The sequence below is a fragment of the Drosophila erecta genome, unplaced genomic scaffold (assembly GCF_003286155.1).
Source record: "Drosophila erecta strain 14021-0224.00,06,07 unplaced genomic scaffold, DereRS2 tig00000055-arrow-pilon, whole genome shotgun sequence".
Lineage (NCBI taxonomy): Eukaryota > Metazoa > Arthropoda > Insecta > Diptera > Drosophilidae > Drosophila > Drosophila erecta.
Window position 1 is genome coordinate 1807792 of NW_020825200.1, and position 18754 is coordinate 1826545.

The 18754-nt window shown below is 41.1% G+C and overlaps 1 protein-coding gene across 1 annotated transcript in view; it reads left to right on the plus strand.

The window, feature by feature from the left end:
• Positions 1-3876: 3876 nt before the first annotated feature.
• LOC6542255 (zinc finger protein chinmo) overlaps positions 3877-18754 on the plus strand; it is a 39339-nt gene continuing 24461 nt past the window's right edge. The window contains exons 1-2 of the mRNA XM_001968269.3: positions 3877-4445; positions 5550-6630. The gene's annotated coding sequence lies outside the window, so the exon portion shown is untranslated. The remainder of the gene's footprint in view (positions 4446-5549; positions 6631-18754) is intronic.

Consider the following 18754-nt stretch of genomic DNA (forward strand, 5'->3'; position numbering starts at 1 on the left):
GGGTTTCCAAGTGGGTGGCATGTGTGAGCATTTGTTTGTTTGACAGGCATTACAAACACAAATGCCATGCCAAATGTCAAGCACAACATTTATTTTTGCTGCAATTCTTAGAAAAGCCAAGTGCTTCGAATTTAAAATATCACATTTATCGATTACAAATTTCCGATCAAATTCGCCTTATCATTACACCCGAAAGTACAGATATTTGACACTTGGCTGATTTTATGGACAAAGTATTCTGCAGAAGGGCTTTTCCGCTTCTTGCAACCACTATCGATAAACCCAAAATGTAATATCTTCTACACGGGCATAAAAATGCAGTATACACACATAAAACTGTGTTTTTTTGGCGGCTCCAAAGCAAAAGCGAAAAGCACAAACAACCAAACATATTTATGTACAAAATACACAAGCAAACAAACAAATATAGCCGTGCAAGTGTACATAAATACATACAGGCGAATGTAATTGCCAAATAGTGTACATAGGCGAGCCTACGCACTCACGCACACAAACAAGCGAGGGAGAGAGGGACAGAGAGAGAGAGTGAGAGTGAGAGGGCGAAAAGGCAGCAAAAGCAGCGCAGCAGCAGCAAAAGCAAAAGCAACTTTGCAGCGACGTCAGTTTGAGTACATAACAAATAAATGCTAAAATTTCACGAAATACCAAAAAACGCACACCCAAAAATGCGCGCACACCAATGCAAACACCCACACAACCACACGCACGCGCCCCACACAAGCACACACACACACACGCACTCATTGTGTGTGGGTGTGTATACAAGGCATACAAACGCAAGCTGCAAAAGTGCGTTCGAAAACAGAATTTTGGGGCTGTGGTCGCAGGCCCAAAAAGTGGAGCATATAACGCACAGCCACCCACTTAATACGGCCCCCTTCCCCCACAACCCCCTCGAAATGCACAGAAACAAACCGAACTTAATTTCAACCAAAATAAATGTTTTATGTCACTTTAATGAGTTGATTTTCATATGTTCAGATGAACTCTTCATGCAAATGAATCATAGTGCAGATAAACAGATTAACATGTACATAGTTCATTCGCCATTCATGCCTTAGTTTCCACTATTATTTTGTTTCAGTGCGCTGAACAAAAGTTGTGTAGCTAAGCAAAAAGTTGAGTGACGAAGAGCAGGGGAAGCATAGGCCCAAAAAGTGCGTGCAGTACTGCAAAAGCAAAGGAGAGCCAAAAAAGAGAAGCCCAGGGGTGGATTTAGGGGGTGGGGTGAGTTAAATTGGCGCCCCATCGTAAAAATGCACTGAATTCTTCGTCATGGGAAGATTTGTTGGTCTTGCCATGTTTTAAAAATAAGTAAGGAACTAAGAACTGGGTCTCAATACAACAATTGCATGAAAGAGTTTTGCGTCTCTACCGCTACCGCCTAAAATGCTTCTAAACTTGGCTTTAGCAAAACCAGGCCTGCTCTCTTGGAAAAATAAAAAAAAAAAAGTAGAAAAGCAACAGTGCACCAATATTTTTTTCCCTTTCCAAAGAACTTTGAGTTCGCAATTTATTTAATGGACGCTCGCGGCTAAAATCCGCTCTGCAATCAATTTATGTATTAATTGCCCTGCAATCGGAATTCCGTCCCTGCGTCATGCGTCGCTGCCGGCGTCGCAGTCGGTGTCGGCAGAGCGGCCATTGAATGCTGCCAAAAATACACACACACACACATAGGCGCGTGCATGCACATAGGCGTTGCAATGGTGTGCGGCAGAGGCCAAAGCAAAGGCAGCAGCAAAAGCAGGAGCTTTTTGGCTTTGCTTATTGGATTTTCGGGCAGCAGCCTAAGAGCAGCGACGCCGGCAGCGCAGTCGGGACTCCACGTGTTTTTGAATTGCGTAAATTTGTCGGTTTCCCTCGCCGCACCCCGCCCCGTGACGACCCACAAGCTTTCATTGTCATTGTGTGTGCATAAAATGGCAGCAGAGACAGAGAGAGAAAGAGAAAACATGCGCAAAAAAAGCTTAGCGTGCTCTCCCTCTCTTTTGCTCACTGCAAAACGAATGCGCATTGTTATTGTTTTTGGCACTGAAAAAAAGTTTACATGCAGCACTATATCTAAGTTGAATTTATTGGTTATTTATTTTCTGGTTTCTGTGATTGTCTTTGGTTTTGAGCGTACTTTGTTTTGCAGGCAGTTGCTAATCAACTTTTAATGAATCGAAATAATGGAATTATTTGGTAAAACTTCATGAACTCTTTTTCGACTAAAATTAAGTGGTTATTGTTTGATTGCCCAGGAATTTGATATTTTTGATGGGAATTGCACTCAAAAAAGGGACACTGACACTTGTGAGAAAAGGGGAAGTTTTTGGGTGGAAAAATACAAAGCATTTTGAGGGTTTTTGTTCCAATTTTGATGATTTGATCGGATAGTTCTCAAGGGATATGCAAATTAGGCGAGAACTTTGCCGAGTAGTTACGGAATTATTGTTCTCAATCTAGAAAATCAAAGACCAATTGTAAGAATTTTCCAAAAAAAATAGGTAATTGCATTGGGTTAGGCCTTAAAATCCCATTTCAGCCTTTACCTTTGTTTTGAAGAAATGTCATGAGTTTCTTTGCATTAAAGCTGTGCAATTAACATTTTTCCCATGATCCCATCTCAACGCACTCAATTGGCTGTTTGTGCCGATCTTAAAGTGGTTTTCCATTGTAAATCGCCTCTTACGAACCCCATTCCTATTGCATCTAGTATTCAGAGACCACCTGGATGGATCCCCCGCTGTTCGAATAGGTTAAGACCAAGTTAAGGTTTGCTTTTGCTATTTCTGGGCGAGATTTCCCTAAACATTTTCCACTCGAGCGGAGCTCCTCTAAATTACCTCATGTCCTTTGCCTTATGCAATTGCGCCTGCAAGAGAGAGAGTGAGAGAGAGAGTGAGTGAGAAACTCACCCCTGGATTATGAGGATATATGTAATTTTTATCCTGGGGCGACAGTGCATACACACAGAAAATGACATGCAGAAAGCGGTTGCAACGGGCCCTATTTCCACACGCCTGAGTAAATTGTGCTCTGAAAATCACACAAAATATATAAACTATTTTCGTACAATATCCTGTTATCCTTTTCAAAAAATTCCTTATTGGACATGTCCAATCTGACAATTGCAAGTTGCTCGCTTGCATTCCAATTGGATTAAAAGCTCGCTCGCTAGCTCGCTCTCTCTCTCTCTCCCGCGCACACAACTGCAAAACTTTGCATTTGCAATGGCAGAGCGAAAACAAACGCACACTCGCACGCACACTCGCACACTTCTTGCGGCGGGGGCGAAGGCGAACCAATGCAAACAAAAACAAGAGTCTCCGCTCGCATTTCTTTTTCTTCCTTTCCTTCGCATCGCGATATCCGATTTTCGGCAAAGCAAAAGCACGAGCCGAAACTCGTTTGGTTCGCTGCTGCTGCTGCTGTTGCTGCTGCTGCTAGTGACTGCGACTGCGACGCCAGCACAGTGGGACAAAGGGTTAAGAAAGGGCAAATAATAGGAAACTTAAAATTACTTTGAAAACAAGTACCTTACAAATCGGGAGTAAATTATATTTTAAAAGTTATCATTTAACTTTCATATAGACATATCAAATGGAATATCAAAATTATTTGTTTGACCTTAAAGATAAGCCTTGTATATTAGCTTTTTATAGTTTCTTTAAGAACAAATTATTCCTATACATAGATGTTTAGGATAAAGTTATGCATGAACATCCATCATTTCCATATTTTGAATATATCCAAACTCCGAACTATTCGCCGCTTCAGGCCCACTGCTGCGCTTTGCTGCGTTTTGGCGCTGGCTCTCTCTGCGCTCTGCGCTCGCCGACTGTTGCTTTTGCTTTGCTCGGCTTGCATGTGTTGGTGGTGGTGGTGGCTTGACTTTGCGCTTCGGCACCGCTGCCTCGGCCAGCGTCGCGGTCGCTGTCGGCGTCGCTGCCCGCCGGCTGATAGGCCATAAACGAAATTTTGTAGCACGTCGCTCGTCTATTCGGCCCTAGGTTTCGGTGGTGCTCGCAGCTCGAAAAGCAGCAGCAGCAGCGTTTGTGCATTCGCATTCGCAGTCGCAAATTCGCATCGCCTCGTCGCTCGCGCAGCAGGATTTCAGCCCTGGCAACTGCAGGCAACTCAAGTTTTACACGTAAATTTAGAAACGAGGAAGCACGTATTCGAAACCGCTTGGAAAACAGTTATTCTCTACATTTTCGAACTGGAAGAACTGCAGCGGATGAAGTGCAAAAAGCGAAAAGTGCTAAAAGTTTGCGGCATTGAACACTTTTAATTATTATTTACGTTTTGTTTGTGTTTCGTCGATAAGCAAAGCAAATGCACAAACTAACTGTCCAGTGTGCATGTGTGTGTCAAGAGTGCGTGTGTGCGTCGTGAATTGAGTGTTGCAAAACGGCTGTTCGCCCAGTGATTCAAAGGTAATTTTGAGTGAAAATCTATCACTCTGAAGTGCGAGGCATATTTCAAAACTCTAATAAAGTGACATAAACCAAAATGTACATACAACTAATGCCCTTGCAATTGTGCGTGTGTACTTGCTTTTACCGCACACATTAAATTCTGGGGTGTGCGTGCGTGTTTGTGTGTGTGTTTGCAACTCGAATTTCAAACGGTACAAAGCGCAGCATAAAAAGAAGCGAAAAGCAAAGGCAAACTGAGAAAAAGTGAAGCAAAGACTTTTATGCATAACCAAAACGTCTGCATTTTTAATCAAGCAACAACAATAGAAAAATAAGCAAGAGCAGTAAGCAACTACAACAACAACAGCGAGCAGAACACGGAACAATAAACAACCCTCCCCGTTATCCACCTCCCCCTGAAAATAAACAAGGCGCAATCCCAGTGAACTGAACCCCTTTTTTGCACTGTGTGTTTGGAGTGCCAGTGTATGTGTGTGTGTGTGTGTGTGTACGAAAGAGCAATTAAGGGAGAATAGAGGAAAGTGCAAGAAGTGCAAGGATGAAAGAGAAATGCAATTAATCCCCAGGACACTTGTTCAAAAAGCGAGACAAAAGTGTAGAATAACGGTGACCAAGTGTTGAACAGCTACCGAAATACCCTACAAAATGTGAAAACTGCTTAAAAAGAGTTTTAAAATTAAAGTTCTTAAAAAAAAATGTGACAATATGACTGCTCAAATAATCCCACATGTTTCCCCTTCCCCACAATATCAAAAATCCCAACGGCATATAAAGTATTCTTGAGTAGAATAAAAGACATTTGCCAGAAGCAAAGTGGGAATTATGTTCCCAAAAGTGGGAATTCTGCGATAATAAAATCATTAATCCAATTCCACTTACAAGAACTCGGGCTGATAAGAAACCAGACAGTCTGGCTACAAATGAAATCAAATTTATTCGGAGCAACTGTGACAAAATACTTACATGCATACAATATAAAATAGAAAATGAATATGTACATCAAAATGTCACACTATTCCTGAATAAGTTTCAGTTTCAACCATCCGCATTCCACTTCCACATTTTTTAATAACCATTTTCCAACCGCTTATATATTTGCAGCCAAATGTCACTGTGAAAATGTCTCAACGAGCAAATTTTAGGAACGTCAAGAAAAACATTCAACGACCACAAAACCGGCGAATGCTACAAAATGCGAATCAAGAACATTTAACCATCTAAATATATGAAATCAATTCAATTGAAACAAATTTCGCGAAATTGCAACAAATCAACATAAAAATGAACTGAACAACAAAAACATTTCGAAAATCAACGCAAAATTCTAAAATTGGCAACATAAGTTTTGGTCTTGAATTAAACACAAAATAAACACAAAAATAAATCAACAAAAAACGATTTTTGGCAACAAAAACATCATATAAAATACACAAATTGTAATTATCTCAAAACGTCCACACGTGAAAATGTTTTGCAACTAAGATGAAAATCTAATAAAATCAATGTAAATTTTTAAAGCAACAAAAGGAAAACCAAAACCGTCAGCAAAAACCAGCCCAAAATCAGTTGAAAAGCCGAGGGAAATCTTTTTAGAACAAACGCAGAAAACCGCAAAAATTTAAGCCACCAAATTGGTAAACTCTTCAAAATTATTGGTTCGGACATTCGCAATACTAAACACAGCAACACAACAGCAACAACAGCAACAACAACAACAGCGCAGCCATAGCAACTACTACAGTGATCACTACAGTAAAAGCAACCGCTAAAAAAGAAGCAGCAGATAAAACGTGTGTGTTAGTTTGCATAAAAATTTCGTTTCGATAAAAGCAAAGCAAAATCATTTAACAAAGTAAATCAAGAATAAATTAAAAATTACCAATCGTAATACATGTATTTATAAAATATATACCTATACATATATCTATGCTTACAAATTATATCGGAGAATATTTGGTAAACAATTTTTGATAACAAAAAACAACTCGAGTATATATCTTAACTAATTAGCAACCAAACTGAAAACAAAAAGAACTAGAACATTTGGCATAAGTGAAAGAGTGAAGTGAGATAAACTAAAAAAGAAAAAACTTATAAATTCAAAATTACCACTTGTGAAAAGGTTTTGCAACTGAAGATTCTGGATTTGGATTAATGCGTAAATTTGCAATTGAATATTAAGGTAAGTTTTAATGTTATATAGTATGTTACAAATGCAAAATCCAAAAGTTGTAATTTTTTTCACATATCTCTCCGCATTTCTTAATGGCCCTTCAAGTTTCCCCACGCACAAAAAAGTGTGTAAAATGAAAAATGTTTTTTTAGAAAGTGTCCACAAACATTTGCAAACAATTACCGCTCCAAAAAAAAAAAAAAAGAAAAAAGCAAGCTCCGCCTCTAATTACAATTATAATTTATGCAAAAAGTAAGGAAAACATTTTTTGGTCAAGAGAAAAATTGTCTACGCACTTTGTGTATGATTTATGACACTCAAAACTTGGCGTTGCATATTAATACAGAGAAAAAAAGCAAAAGTTGCTTGCTTGTCACTTTTACATGTGTATCTGCACACACACACGCAGGAAAAGGGGTGTAGATACTTTTTGGGGTTGTGCATAAATTAAAAATATATTACTTCTGCTTCTTGCCGCTGCACAACAAAAAAATGCGTCGCAGTTGACACGCAATATTTTTCGACTGCGCTGCCGGCGCCGCTGCCACTTTGACCTACTTAGCAAACGCAGCGTGTTCCAAATTTTGTGCGTTGTGTACTTCTTTGTACCGCTCTCGCCCCTCTCGCTCACTCTCGCTCCTCTCGCACTCGCCCCGTCCCGCTCGCACGCGTTGGGGTTGGTCTTGCATTGCGTGCGCTTGAAATTGTAGTTTTTGTTTAAGTTTTTGTGTTGTTGTTGTGCGGGGTCTTCCGCATTTAATTAAATGCACAACAGTTTTTTTTCTAGTATGTTTTGCTTCAAGCTTTTACACCTAAAACAATTTTGACATTTAAATACATAATTAACAAACATTTCATTTCATGTAACCTCACTTAAGAAGTTCCAAAGCATTTTAAAATAAATATTTCTAAAGAAACGAAAGAATCTTATAGATACAAAATATCTACAAGATACTCTCTCGCAGATAAAGCCTGAGGGAACTGTAGATACTTAGCCATAGAAAATATTACAAACTGCTAAAATAATAATAATTATTTCGTCATACTTGTTGAGTAAATTTCTTTAAATCTGTAATATAAGACTCATTATTTTTTTCTGTGCAGAGTTTTCCATGGCGCTTTTGTCTTAGTTTTCGTCTGCTGCATTTTCCCCTGTTGGAAGTGCGCTCTTTTCCATTTTCATCGCCGTCTCACGTGCATTTGCACAATAGTTGGCTTTTTTTCTAAGAATAACTTGCCTTTGGAGCAGACTGCGCGGCTCTCCCTCTTCTCCCCCTTCTTCTCCGTGTCTTGGCCATGTTGTAACTGACGCAATGCAACCGACTTCATTGTTTTCCTTTTATTTGCTCTTGTTGTCGGCACTTGCGCAAAGTGCCCATGATATGCTCCCAGGGCCCCCTCATTCCCCGCCCAGACCAACGCATTTCGGTTCTTCTACCAAATGGTTTCAATTTTATGACTTGCCACTGCAGTTGCCTGAATTTTAATGCGCCCGATTACCAAGAAGGCGAAACCGAGCCACATTGGTTATAGGCCAGAATTTCGAGGGGTGCCGAAAAAGCAGAGAAGACGGTCAACTAAAAGGGCCAAAATGCATTTGAGATGCTCCACAGAAGCCTAACTGAAAGTTAAAGCATTCATATATAATGTTAAAAAAACTCTTATTAATAACTCTTTAAGCGAAATGGGATCTTTTATAGCCGAAATCCTATGTCAATCTATGCTTGCAAATCCCCTAAGTTTTACTCAAATATTGCCAGTTGTTGGGCGGAGATTATTTTATGATTTCATGAACCAATATGACCAGACACGTACGTACTTCTCATTCAAGGGCTGCTGAAGTAGATAATTAGGGTTGGGGAATAAGAAAAAAATTCAACTTACACGAGACTTGACCATAAAAATTCATATCTATGAATTAATCGCTTTTATGATCTCATATAAGGCTTATCAAAAAAAGTGAGTAGTTTTTCGGTCTGCAAAATTTGGCAGAAGGTAGGGCTAAAAATAGGGCGGCGAGGGGCGTGGTGGACCCCGGAAACCTGTCAGTGTCAGTGGAAGTGACATTTTGCCTTCTGCGTTTCCACGGCACTTAAATGCCGACCATTCATGGAGAAAAAAGTTTAGAGAGAAAGAGAGAGAGAGAGAGTATAGGCCTATATGAAGAGCGTACACTTTTTTTGGAACTACAGCAGAGGCAATAGGTTGTACTTCTCTTTCAAAAAACATTGAAAACATTAAAAAATTCAAATTTAACATTTTAAGTTTGAACATTGGATAAATAACATTACAAGTACATTGGATTATTTGAAATCATTGGCTAATATTAGATCTATTGGAACCACTTATGTGACCACTGCTGTATGTGCAATGTTTACTAGGGTTTGGCAAAGTCAATTCGTGTTTTTTCGCTAGTTTTAGAGGTTTTTTCTGACCATTCCCCAGTTGCTAATTGCCAGTTGCCTTTTGCTCCACTTCGCCACACGCCATAAAAAACGAAACTTTTGCATGCAAGCGACGTCTGTGTGTGGGTGTTACCTTCATCTGTGTGTGTGTGCGTATCTGTGTGTGAGTATGGCCGCCGCAATAGTTTGCACAAATAGAAAACGCATTTCTAACTGCCTCTCCCTCGCACCCTATACCCCTCCCTTTTCCGCCTTCTTGGGCTTTGCTTTATCTGCATTGAACAGTTGGAATGTCTAAAGTTTCGTGGCCTTTTTTTCAGTGTTTGTGTGGGAGTCATAAAAGTGGCATATGTATTTTACATGGATGACAACAACAGCTAGTTTTAACAATTTGCGGAAATAGAATTTGACATTTTTTTCTTAATTTTTTTGCCCCTCTTCATTGGAATTGTATAAAGTCTTTGCTTCTCTAATACAAATTCCATATAAAAAAATGAAATTGAGTTGCAGGCAGACAAATATGTCGATTTAGAGGCTATTACATCACAACCCAGAACCAAATGCTGATAATTCCCAAAACAGATTGAGCGCACACAAAAAGCGATCACACAACCACACATGCACACACATACAGCGAAACTTGCAGAAGGGCGCACGCAACAAATAAATAAAAAGCAACAAAACATAGACAAAATTGTAAAAAGCACTGCCAAATGGCAGTTTGTGCTATGTACAAGCAACGAAGAAGTGAATACATAGACCTACACACACTTGCCGTTCCCCTTCCGTCTCGCTTACCCCATGCTACCCGTCTCTCTCCCTCTTTCGGTGAGCGCAGCGCAAAAAAATTCACAAGTCGCATCCAAAAAAAAAAAAAAACAGAAAAAGTAATAAAAAACAAAAATATGGCGTGGCCTACAATTTAATTGGCTCAAAGTGCGTAAGGGGCAGCCTGCACAGCAACAAAAAAATAAAACTACGAAAAAACAAAATAAAACAGCAGCAGCGATAGAAAAAACCTTGAGCTGACAGCATAATTAAAAATGTGCGTATACGCACACCATGAAAAACCCAAAAACACCCATACATACATGCATACTTTTGCAGTGCGTAGAGCTTTCCCGCCTCACGAATGACATTCACGCGCAATAAATATCAGACTCTAGTAGCCCAGCGAACCGAAAATATTCATGAAATCAAGAAAGCTCCACTGCAAATCCAACAACTAAACGAGGAAGTCTAAAAATGGTCTCGCCAAACAGCAACAAAAACACGCAGTTCGTAGGCCTAGGCCAATGCAATGAGAGCGAGGGAGATGGTCACAGTTTGGGAGCTTTCCCACGCACTCTATGAGCTTTTGTAGGCGCCACGCACATCGAGGCAAGAGCTTTTCATTGCGATGATCAGTTCAAGATTCAGATAGATTGGGGATCAAGGCAATGAATTCTTGGAAAAAAACGTATTTCAATTTATCCATCTAATGATCACATATACAAACGTGTTTTTCAATCCACTTAGGATCTTACCTATCTCTTATACAATGAAGTTACATTTGCATTTAATAACCAACTTCCCAAATAGATTTTTGATTCATTTAAACTTAAACACTTCCTCCTCCGACCATAGAAGCTCCAAGCCGAAGTTGATCTTACCACAATGATCGCTTAACCATATACCCCTTTCTCACTGACCACCAAGCTGCAATGAAATGCAACAGTGACACACTTTGCATCTCTTTCTGACGCTCGTCGTATCCCATATCCGAAAGAACGGAACGAAAATGATTATTTAATTGGAGAACCGTTGGTCCCCCAATTTCCTTTTAATAACAGCTAATTATGTCAAGTATTATACACGCAAACACTCCAAAGAAACACTCAAAGGCACATGCAACCGTACATAATACCCTCAAATTGCCGCAATCTGGAAAATCTGTAACTTCTTAGCCACACGAGACGTTTGTTTGTTGATAAACTTGACATTTTTTCCCCACAAGCGACATTGGTTTAGATGCGTTTCCACCTTCGATGCTTCCACTTCCTCCTCGTTCCGTGTTTCCCCCATCCCCCATGTCGTCTCCCTTTCTCCAAAGAATCTTGAAGAGCGCACTCGGCGGTGGAAAAAGCGAGAAGTGGAACAAAAAGCACAAAAGAACATGGTTAAGGAAATTAAAAAGCATAAAAACAACAACAGCGCCAGCTTCCGTTAAAACAAAGCGAACTCAAGTGGAAGACGGAACAAAGAAGGCGAAAAAAGGGTTACCAAAGAGGGAGAACGCTAGAGAGAGAAGAGGGATAGGGAACACATATGCAGCATTTACCGTTAGAGCCCTTCGAGGGCGTTCTTTCTTCCTCCCCATTCTTGTGGTTAACTTTTTTTACGTGTTTTTTTTGTTCCTTCTTTGTTGCTTCTTTGGCTTTTTCTGGTTCGTTTGATATGCAGAACTTTGGATGGTCTTGATGATGCACTTGGCTCCATGGGAAATTCGTTGTCAAGTGGGTAATTTCGAACAGGTTGCAATGCGACGAACTTGGAGTGTCAGAATTGATAAATGGATCAATTAAAATATAAGAAATTGCACAGTACAAGCTACTTAAATATAAATAAAAACTTTGTATCCCAATAGAAGTGATGCCAAACTCAAGATTCCCATGGGAAACTGGGGATGCAACATTGCAACCGCTTGAACGGTCTATAAAGTGCAGTCAAGCAGGAATTCCACCCCAAAAAGCATATAGTTGCATATTAGGACTATGACATTGTCTTTCGGCATACGCTTCGTTGAATCATACATATATGATGTACTATGTGGTGCAAGTCACACTTTTGGGATTTGTGTGGGGTTACCCTACTCGAATCTCCTCCAGCACTGTAACAATGCATTTGCGCAAGTCTTGCACTTGCCCATCCGCTGATGATGTTGTAGCCAAGCTTAATTTATGGATTTTCTCAGACTTTTCGGGGCTATTTTCATTCGGCGTTATGCGTGGGTGATTCTCGTTCCCTCGGCTCTTGTGCAAGGTGTTTCATTTGCGTTGCGATGACCGCTGATAAGACACATTTAAGGTCGACCGCCTGCAGCGTGGAGTCTCTTTATTTTTGGGTTTTTCTTTCCTAAGTCTAATTAAAATGCACCAACTCGAGTGCAACATTTTTATGGACGTGATTTACACAGGAACAAGCCACGAAAAAGAGTAGTTTTTTCTTCTTCGTTTTTGTGAGCCGTAAAGAAGGGGCGCAACCATGAAATTGAATTGCTACTTTGAAGTGCACTCGATGTCAGTGGATGGGCCCAAAAGGGTTAACTGCACACATGGCTGCACGGCTGATAGACAGCCCCAAAAAAGAGGTGAGTGGAGGAGGGGGGTGTGGTGGGGCTTAGGGTCGAGGTGTTGGGACCATCACAACCGACGGGCCACCTAGTTACCCACACTAATTAAGGCGAAATGCAGCCAGGGCAACGTCGCATGTGATGGTTTCTCCAGCTCTTTATTATTTTCTTTTTAGCTTTTTTCCACTGGTTGGATAGACCGGGTTCATTACAAGTGTATGTAGAAAAAACTGTTGCTATGGGCGCTCCTAGTTGCACTGCACTCATTTTTTGATTGACAGAAGAAAATACAAAGCGATTAAATTAACATACAAGTCAGAACTACAATGTATCTGGATCTTTGAATAGTATGCTAGATATTTTTTCAACCTTTAAGTTTTAAATAAAATATCTTTAGTAACTTGACTGCAGTTTGTCTTATTTTTGCCTAATTAATTTGTACTTTAATCAAATGTTTTCTCTATTTTTTGCAGGTAAGCACTGGTGTCTTTGTTCGAACTAATTAGGCCGTTGTGTATAGCGTAACGTAAGTTGCTCCCACGAAGTAATTGCATAAAAAATTCCTCATTTCCATGGCTCACTTAGTTTTTCTGTCGCATTTGTTTTGCATTCAAGTCCAGCACCCCTTGAGGCATTTTCCATTTGCCGGGGTTTTCCTCACCCACCGCCCGTCCAGCCTTTCTCCGGGATTCCTGACCATAAATTTTGCAATTAACGACAAATGTCACTTTGTCTGGCCGATGGCGACGTAGTCGACGACATCCGAGCGTTGCAACCATTTGCAGAAAGGGGGCATACCAGCTCTCTTTTTCTCCCTTAATTTTTTGTATTATTTCTGGGTGGCCAGAAACGAGGAGCTCAACCGGTCGAATGCTTTTAGCCCGGACCAACGGAGCATGGCGGGCCCACCACCCACCATCCTTGCAACACCACCCACTTACGGTCTGCTCGTCCTGCAATTGCATTAAAAAGCATAAATTTACTTTAGCCCAGGCTCTGGGAACGTTATAAAATCCATTTATGCACTTCACTTGCTCTCTTTTTAGCCAGCCCACAGTCCACAGCCCATCGCCCACCACCCACTGGGTGGCAGGAGCCTCCCACTTTTTGGGTGGTTGCATGCTGGTCAGACTTTGGGTGGCAGGACCTAGAGCTCCAGGACCAGGACCTCTGCAATCTACAATAATTTCTGATTTCTTTTTTTGCGCCTTTCCCATTTTATATTTTTGCTGCCAATTTCTGCAGTTCACGCTAGCGTAAAAGCGAAAGAGAAGGCACTACGCTACATATAAAGTGGGAAAGCTATGCAATTTTTACAAAAATTCCCAAACCAAACTCCCGACCCAAACCGGCTTTTCCTTTTGTTTTCTGCCGGGGCGATGATGAAGTTTAATTTAGACACGACCCTAGTCCGAGCCTCCGTTTGTTGGGTTTTCCCATTTTGCAGCACCCACCACCCGCCACCACCCCTTTTGCACCACTGCAGCCACTCGGAACCACCCACTCCACTCCACTCTTGGGGTCGGAAAACTGGCGCTGCAAGTGGCTAGGAAAACTTTTGCAAATTGTTTATGGAGAATGTTTTAAATGCTGGTTTTGTTGAGAATTCTCGTTGCATTCCTCTAGGCGAAAATTGTAAAATGGTGTGGTCTTGATTTATGTATCCTGCTCAGAACTGAGTTAATGTTAAGAATCTCACGAAATCGAAGAGTGATTTTATGTAAACTGCACTTTTTGTCCTGCAGCTTTTCAATCACTGCCTGGGATTTGCAAATCCAAATGCTTTTCATTTGCACTCTGCAGTTGTATGTTTGGTTTTTTCTCAGTTTCCATTTTGTTTTAGCCGTTTCCATGGACATTGGCCATTCATTAATCTGCCTGTTTCGACCTTTCTCTCTGCGAATTTATCTCCCGGGTCCATCTGACTATATACATATACATATATTCCACCTCTGCCTATGCACACTTTTTGTCCATTTCCGTTCTTGCTCCTGCTCTAATGTAATTTCGATTTTTCAACGCTTTTCCAACCCACTCCGTGCACGTGTGTGTGTGTTGGCTCAAAACTTCATTTCCTCTGGATTTGGGGCGTGGCGGAAAATACTGCAGTTCCACGCCCCTTTCCCGCTTTCCCTCCCCTCGTGAGATAAACAATCAGCAAACTGCAGCAGCAGCATAAAATAATAAAAGGAGCATGACTTAATTCCCATTTTTTGGTGTTGTATTTCCCCTTTGAAAGTTTTTGTTTGCCGCTTTTCTCAGTTTACATGTGCTTGAGTGTGGGTAAAGGATGTTTTTGCTTGTGTCTGTTTGCTTGCATGCGCTTTTCTGCAGAATTTTCGGCAATATTCCATTAATACTTTTCGGACCACCGGGGAAAATACGACGGGAGGGGAGGGGCACTTTGTTTGCTTTGCCAGTTGCGCCAAAGTTTTGTTGATAAATACATTTTTTAGCGATAAATTTGCAGTATGCAGAAATCAATTTTTACCCTTTGTGTTTGCTCTGCTGCATAAATAAATCATCAATGCAATGGGGGAATTCCGAATTTTGCCTTTCGGGGATTAAATTGCAGTTGGTGGGGCTGAGCCCACAGAAAAGTGCCGTCAAGCGTGAATGAAAATCTAAATGGAAAATCCACATGTCAGTCTGTATTTTTATCTATGGCAAAACTAAACTCTATTTGCGTTTTATCTTTGCCAAAGGGGATTTATTTCACAAATGGAATTTCGAATGGGAATGCATATTCATTTTGATGAGAGATGAAGAGGCAAAGGCTGCGCTTTTTATTTCAAGTTGTATTTCAAATTTCTTTAATAAGAGCAGTTTCTTATGCATTTCATTATCTCTTCGATAAAAGTATAATTACCTTAATTGGGATAAATAAATGAATTTCAGTATGTTTATATCCTCTTCAATGCAGCTGCATTTGGTGCATTGAAGCGGTCAAAACTGCTATTCACTCAATCAAACCTATTGATATCCCTTACAATTCAATACGTTTGCCAGAATACTCGAAACAGAAAAACCCTTTAGTCTGAAAAACTATTGATGGATCGCACAGACGGAAAACTAAAACCTTTTATCAAGATAAATAAAATGAAAAACGAGTGGGCGAAGGGGGTGTTGGAAAAGCTGCATGCGACAAATGCAGGCAAAAAAGGAAAGGAAAGGAAATGAAAATGGGAAAACCCAGACTCGACAGCATATGTGTAGCGATGTAGTGGAAAAGCAGGGGAAAGCGAGGGAAAGCCGCTCGCTGAAAAAGCCAATGTGCAGTGTGTATGCAAAAAGGGGGTGGTGATAGTCTGCCTCCCTTACCTTCTCACTCTCCCCATCTCGCTCTCCATTCGCCTCACTCACTCTGGCGCTCCGTCTCGCTCACTCCGAACTGCAATCGTCGAATGTGAAATAAATTAAAATATTTTTATCTACACTCGTGCACGTAGCCTGCAATGGAAATTGCCAAAGTCAGCTGCAAAAGTTTTCCCAAGCTCCGGAGTTTGTTCCAACCCTCTGCGGCACTTTTCCCACCACCCACCACTCACCACCCACCGACCGACCCCACCACACTCACATTTTCCTTCTCGCTTTTCCAAAGTTTCGCTTCTGCAGACTTGCATTTTGGCTAGAAACAAGTTCTTTATTTTCGACTTTTTCCCATTTGTTGTTCGAGAATTATTGCTGCATCGCGCTGAAAAAGGGTTGCAACTGCAGTTGCTCCCTCCTTCTCCCTCGCTCCGGCTGTCGCCGTCTCTTTCTGCCCACGATTTGCCTACTCTTTCTTGCGCTCCGTCTCTGCTTTATGGCTTATATGTACATATGTGTTGTCTGCTTTTTGGCGCATTGCACTAACCGACTATAAATGAAATGCCGCATGACGGCGCCCCATGCTCCCCCTTTGGATTTCCTCCGTTCTCGTGCAAAAAAGTGAAAGTTCGTGCTGCTCCTTTTTTGTGAGCTCCTGCAGGCGAGGGAAGGAGCAGCACAGCAGAGGGAGAGAGAGAGAGAGAGAGAGAGAGCTGGGGCGACAGAGTCGGCGAGAGAGAGAGAGAGAGAGAGAGAGTGGGTGAAAGGGAGGGGGCTTTTGTGTGCTCTGCACTTTGCTTGGGGGTTGCACACCCCCCTTTTTGGGCCAAGTGTGCTGCAGTCGAGGGTTGTTGTATGTTTCATAATGATGACAGCCCGAGCTCCTGATGCTGCCCCATCGTCAACAACGCGATGATGATGATCACGATGATGTTCATGATGATGATGATGTTGGTGGTGGTGGTGTTGGTGTGATGATGATGACGTTGCAGGGTATACAACCCTCGTGCAATGTTGTTGCTCATTGATTTTACTTTTTTGCCTCCGTTTCTCGTTCGGCTGCTCCTCTTTCATTCCGTCCGGGGAAAACTTTTTTCCAGGCAACAGAATGCATTTTTTGTGCGCCGCCTGCAGACAATGCGACAGACAGCGGGTGGAAAAGGGGGCGGTGAGGGGGGCGGGCGCAAACGGGTTTCGGGGGTGGTGTGCTGTGTGTGGTGTGTGTTGTATGATGTGTTTGCCTGCATAGAGAGAATTCATTTGGCTTGTCTGCGTCTGGCCGAAAAGTCTGGCAAGGAAATCACAGACGATAAGGAAATGAGTGAAAATTCATTTCAGCCTGCACTACCAGCCAACCCCTCCCCCATCCACCCACCACTACCATTTTCCGCTGTAGTATTTCATAGTATTTCTCTGTTTTCACCATTTTACTACGGCCAAAGTTTCTTGGCTTGACACATTCAGCCCGGTTGTGGCTATAATTTGCCTGCATTTTGCTAACCATCCCTCCGTTTTCTGTATTTGAGCAATTTATTGCCGGGACATCATCCTTGTCAATGGCTGTTGGGGTTTATTTTGCTCCTTTTTTGCCGAGTTTTTTGTTTTCTGGGCCTCCGCACAACTTGAACTCAAATGAAATTTCTTATCTCCTTTTTTTTTGCGCCGACAATTTTTCATTAGGACTTCTATGTTGTCCTGCGGCAGTTTTCTCTAGTTAATTTGTGTGATTTGCTGCACTGACCGATGAAAAATGGGCAAAAAAGGTCGGTAGCTAAGAAAAAAGCAATAAATCAGCAATAGAATGGAAAAAATAGATAGAACTGAATAGCTGAATGCACGCAGAATTGAAAACCAACCTTGGAGGTAGAGAAATTAAAACTGAAGAGGTTTTAGTAAATGAAGAAGTACATACATCTACGAAAGATTCGGTAGTGAAACATCTTCCAAATTGAATTTTGGTTATGTCACCTGCAATTTGCAGATACGAATCTCAAGACAATCCACCTGCAAAAGGGAAAAGAAAGGTGCGTTCGGGGGCAGTGTGCCACCCACACAGCTACACTAAACACTTTCGACTTGGCTGCCAAAATGTCATAACTTTCGTTTTCGTTTTGGCCGCGACTTTAACCCCAGACAGCCCCCACTACTCCCATTGGCAATCCGACTCCCATTTCGCTATTCCGACCCAGTCCGAGTCTCGAGTCGCGGATTGTCGCAACTCCAAGTTGCACGCAACCGAACAGAAAGAATAATATGTACAGAATGTACAGAATGTGTAGACGAGCTGGAATAAAAGTAAAAGTCATGGGACAAAACACATTTTTTGCACTAAATTGCATGCGACGTTCGTTGTATTTTTTTTGTATCTTTTCGCCTTTTGTCGTGACAAATGCTGTCTGAAACAATTTGAGTGTGACTTTGTGTAGATATATGTACAAATATACATAATGTAGAGTCACCTCTTTTTGTTGCGACTTGTGGGCGTCTGGAAGTGCAAAGAAATTCAATTTCTTCACCCGTTTGTCTTTAGTTTATTATTTGCTGGCTTTCAATTGCTTTCATAATCATTTGACATTTTGTGGGTAAATTAATAAGGTTGTTTTCTTTTGTATTTATTTCAATATTTCGGTGGGCGATGTGTAATGGTCACGATAAAAACATACAGGCTTTAATGCGGGGGCTTGGTTTCGATGAAAGTTGCTCGGATATTTATATTATTACTTTGAAATATGATTAATGCTGGCTCAAAAGTATCAAAAATTGTATGCTGTATGGATGTTATCCACTTTCTATGAAATCTTGGTGACTTATCGTTTATTTTCTTTATATTGATCCAAGTAACGACTGTTTTGCACACAAATTCTGACCTTGGAAGCGTTAATCTTTTGACAACATCCATAAATTTAAAGAAAACTCTTCCTCTCTTTTGTTCCACTCGCTTTTTATGTGAATGAAAATAATTTTATGCAAAACACAGATACGCACACACACACACACACACACAGAGTGTGAGAAACCTCTGAGTATCTGTGTCTGTGAGTCATGTAAAAAGTAAAAAAAAAAGAAAAAGCGGACGGGGGAAAAAAAC